A 5,000-nucleotide genomic window follows, 5' to 3' on the forward strand; every position below is an offset into this window, starting at 1 on the left:
GCCAAAATGCTGGAACCCACAAGTTTAAAGGTCTGTTTGAGGGTTAAGACTTGGTTTTAGGATTAGGGTTAGAATTAGGTTATGGTTAGGGTGAGGGTAAGGGTTAAGGTTAGGCATTTAGTGGTGATGGTTAAGGTTAGGGTAAGGGGCTAGGGAATGCATTATGTCAATGACGGGTCCCCACAAAGATAGTGAAACAAACATGTCTGTGTGCGTGTGTGTGTGTCTCTGTGTCTGTGTGTGTGTGTGTGTGTGTGTGTGTGTGTGTGTGTGTCTGTGGCGGTTTCTCTGTCGTGTCTCGTGTCACAAGTAAAATAAATGATCAGTTCACTACTTTGATTGATTTTGTGTGTTTTATTTTTTTTATTACAATTTTATTTCATTTGACAAAAAAAAAAAAAAAAAGAAATAAAAAAGGTTGAAAAAAAGTGACAAAAGATGTCAGAAAAAACTTCAAAAACGCAGAAATAAAATTGACAAAAACCATCGAAAAAAGTGTGGAAAAAAAGTTTTCATTTAAAAATATTTGACACAGAAAAACTAAAAGTAGCTTGTTGGTGGACGGGATGACAACACCAGGTTTTAAATGTTTCTTGTCCTTTCGTAGGATTAAATAAATGTCGGTAATGTGGGTAATACTCCACAATACGCCAAAGATTTATGCTTCTACGATACGATACAACTTTATTGTCAGCCAAGGCTGAAATTCTTTGTGCATCTCTGGGTAGCTCGTACAAAAAAAGTGGACATACACATACACACATACATGAGATTAATGACACCAGCAGACATGCAGGAAACATTACCTCAAATGACATAAACTTCCAAGTAGAAAAAACAAAGAAACATGTATAACAACAGAAAATGACATGAACATACACACAGACAATGTCTTGGAGACGTATATATCCCTGAAATATTGCACTGGATTTAATTTAGCTGGTTTAACAATAGGATAGATTGATGTATGAAAGAGTTTTTAAGTCTGATGCGATTAAAAGAATGAACTCTAAAGCGTCTGTTTGAAGGCAGGAGCTGATATCCCAAGGGGAAATTTGTCTTGGACTGTAGGAGCCATTTATATCCACTTTTTTGTTTAGATTAATTTAGTTAATACTTATTTTAGCCACTTGGGGGAGTATTGCATTGGGTGTGGTATGTCACTGTGAACTGGGTATATCTACAGGTGTGGCAATCAGTGAGGGCAAGGTGTGGATGGCGGGGAACACACGGTTCTTACCGTAGCCGAGCGAGTACCCACTCCACCGACAATCAACCACAACATTTTAGTAATCACTACTGGGTGAAGTACTATTTTATGTGAAATACCCTTTTTCTACCTTTATAATAAACGGGAACACCACCCAAAGAGAACTAATTTCAGGACCTAAGATCTTTTTGCTACGCGTTGAGAACACCATGCCATCCATACCGAGGCTTATAGGATAGCTTCAACATGGACATAGTGCTACAATCTGTTGCTTCACAACATAACCAACAAAAAAACATTCTCAGATTAACATAGAATAAAGTACAAATACAATACAAAAGGATAAAATCAACATGAAAGTGAGATCAGCACAGCATCCTAAGACACAAAAGACACAAAAGAAGGACACACATGACAGCACGAACGACACAACGTCCTAATAGTGAACTGTAATAATTAAAGTGTGAGGTGCAAAAAGTGCTGATGTATTTACTGCACCCCTGCTCTGCTGGGCTAAGATTTACCATTGGAGTAGAGCCCTGCGCGGGACGGTTTTCTTCATCTCGCTCCCGCCCGCTCCCGGCGAATTTCTGACCGTTACCGCCCGCTCCCGCAATGTGTACGTCCACTCCCGCCCGCACCCGCAAAACTCTGAGAATTTATGCCCGCACAATAATAGAGATGCATTGATGTTGTGTCTTCTCCCGTCTCGCATGAGAAAACACGTCATTTTATAGGTTAATAGGGAGAAGATGAAGGAAAAGAAGGCAGGTGCTTGCTGCTGTTAGACGGGGAGGAAGGAGCAGAAGGAGAGGGAGAGAGGGGGAGGAAGGAGTCGAGGATGAGGGAGAGAGGAGAGGGAGAGAGGGGGAGGAAGGAGCCGAGGATGAGGGAGAGAGGAGAGGGAGAGAGGGGGAGGAAGGAGCCGAGGATGAGGGAGAGAGGAGAGGGAGAGAGGGGGAGGAAGGAGCCGAGGATGAGGGAGAGAGGGGAGGAAGGAGCAGAAGGAGAGAGAGAGAGGGGGAGGAAGGAGCCGAGGATGAGGGTGGACGGAGCCTTGGCTCGGAGCTCCCCCGTCCTGGGAGGCTCAGACACGCTGGTGTCTGCTCATAGATGGCCTATACAGTATATACTCAGTCAGTATATATGTATATCTATGGTTTCTGCTGGCGTGGGGGGGTTCCAGGCTACATCCCGATCCCGCAGTGTTTTTTTAGCCGCCCACTCCCGCCCGCAGCAAAGTTAAAACCACCCGCTCCCACGAGATTTGCGTTGGGTCCTGCGGGACCCAATCCCAATGCAGCCCTCTACATTGGAGTTCATTGGATATTCACTGCGCAAGACATGTGAAGAGTCATGTGAAATATTTCTGGCCAGCCTAAGCATACTATTATTGTGAGCCTCCTGAAAGGAGTGTGCTACAGGTAGTCCTATAATCTTTTTAATTAATTTCTGTGTTAAATCTAGGCCGTGTCTACGTACGTAGGTACGTGGCAGCCTGGTCTCACAGAATTCCGTGAAATGATCACGAACTGTTAACAGCGCATTACGTGGCCACACGGAATGTGTGTAAATTCCGTGTGGCTACACGGAAAACAATGCCAATGTAAAGTCAATGAGAAGATGACGTAGCATTAAGAGCGACTACGGTAGAGAGTAGTATGAAAGCCCGAAAATCCGCGTAAGGAGGTTGATTGGGGGGGTGGATGGGTCAACACAGGACTTTCACCCAGGAGCCCGGGGTTCCTGTCCCGCATGGCACGTTTCCTAAACCCAACCGTCCCGTTCTTTCCCTAAACGCAAACCGTTGTTGTCCCACTCACCCAAGACCTTTTCCTTAACTTCAGGGGCCGTGTTCATTTCACAGAATTTTTCCGTGGGCCCATCACGGAATTTTCTGCAATTCCGTGAAACTGCCACAGATTTTGAGTTAACCCTTTAAGCGCCAAAGTCGCAAAATTGTGACACGACGCGGTACTGAATCAAACAGCTGTTTTCTCCGAATAGAGTGTTATATGTCATTCATACTCCCCTCCACTAGTTGGCAGACATCCCGTACTTAGACCTTAGCTCAGAAATACGTCATGCTTCAATGCAAAATGTTCGAGGAAATCCCAACTTGACTTTTTTGTTAAAAGCAACTAGCGACTTTTTCTGGTGTTATTGGAGACTTTTGTGGGTTAGGGTTAGGGTTAGGGGTTACGTGAAAGCACGTATCACTCTGCAGTTACTGTGCTCAACACATATAATAATAATAATAATAATAATAATAATAATAATAATGAAGAAGAGAAGAAAAAAGAAGAAAAACAAAGAAAAAGAAAAAGTGTCCTCCAATATGGGGGGTAAAAAAACTGTTTGTGGTGTTGTAATAGTTCTAGTTTACAACTGTTGACTTACAATTGACTTTTTCCCTGTTTAATTGGTATGTGGACAACATATCAAATGGATGGAGGGGGGTAAATCTGATAAAATAAGTTCAATTCTCTTTCAAAATATCAGGTATTTCATAGAAATTACATAATCCAATATGGCCGCCACCATATGATGTCATAATATGCAAATTAGATGAGAACATTTACTCCCTAGATAAACTTTAGGTCATTCTCAATATTTGTCTCATTTACACTTTGTCTCTATCTCAAACCACTTTCAAGCCAGAGACTTCTGAAATTTAGGTGTCAAAATTAGTTGTTAGAAATCACTGCACACAGGCCTGAAATACACACACATGCTCAGGACCTATTCATGCACAAATGGAGAGATGTCAGAGTGAGGGGGCTGCCAGTGCTGGACCAGCGCCCTGAGCGGTTGGGGTACGGTGCCTTGCTCAAGGGCACCTGGCAGTGCCCAGGAGGTGAACTGGCATCTCTCCAGCTACCAATCCACACTCTGTACTTTGGTCCGTACTGGGACTTGAACCGGTGACCCTCCGGTTTCCAACCCAACTCCCTACGGACTGAGCTACTGCCACCCCACCCCCAAGTATTTGCAACTTGTGAAACTGTTGATTATAAAAAAGTTCAAACCATGCTTAGTGTTGTGAAAACAATGTCCTTTTGGTTTAAATGTACATAATGGACTCTGCAGCCAGATCTAATCAAATAACTACACTAATCAACATTTGACATGCCTCACCCCAACCCAACCTTCTGATAACTGATTAGGTCATGACTGTCAATTTGCATACTGGAGAAAGACTCATGGTCCTCACAGGAAAGGTAACTGTTGTCTTGTCATTTTGGGGAGCCACTCCCTGCTGGGCCAGACTGATTAGAACAAAGGAAATGCATATCTCTGTAAACTTGAGTAGAATTGGCACTACCATGATAAATGACCAGGGTACAAGCGGCCGAAATGTGTTTCCTCAGGAGGGTGGCTGGCGTCTCCCTTAGAGATAGGGTGAGAAGCTCAGTCATCTGTGAGGAGCTCAGAGTAGAGCCGCTGCTCCTTCACGTTGAAAGGAGCCAGTTGAGGTGGTTCGGGCATCTGGTAAGGATGCCCCCTGGGCGCCTCCCTAGGGAGGTGTTCCAGGCACGTCCAGCTGGGAGGAGGTCTTGGGGAAGACCCAGGACTAGGTGGAGGGACGTCCAGCTGGGAGGAGGCCTCGGGGAAGACCCAGGACTAGGTGGAGGGACGTCCAGCTGGGAGGAGGCCTCGGGGAAGACCCAGGACTAGGTGGAGGGACGTCCAGCTGGGAGGAGGCCTCGGGGAAGACCCGGGACTAGGTGGAGGGACGTCAGGCTGGGAGGAGGCCTCGGGGAAGACCCAGGACTAGGTGGAGGGACGT

The sequence above is a fragment of the Sander lucioperca genome, chromosome 3 (genome assembly GCF_008315115.2).
Source record: "Sander lucioperca isolate FBNREF2018 chromosome 3, SLUC_FBN_1.2, whole genome shotgun sequence".
NCBI lineage: Eukaryota > Metazoa > Chordata > Actinopteri > Perciformes > Percidae > Sander > Sander lucioperca.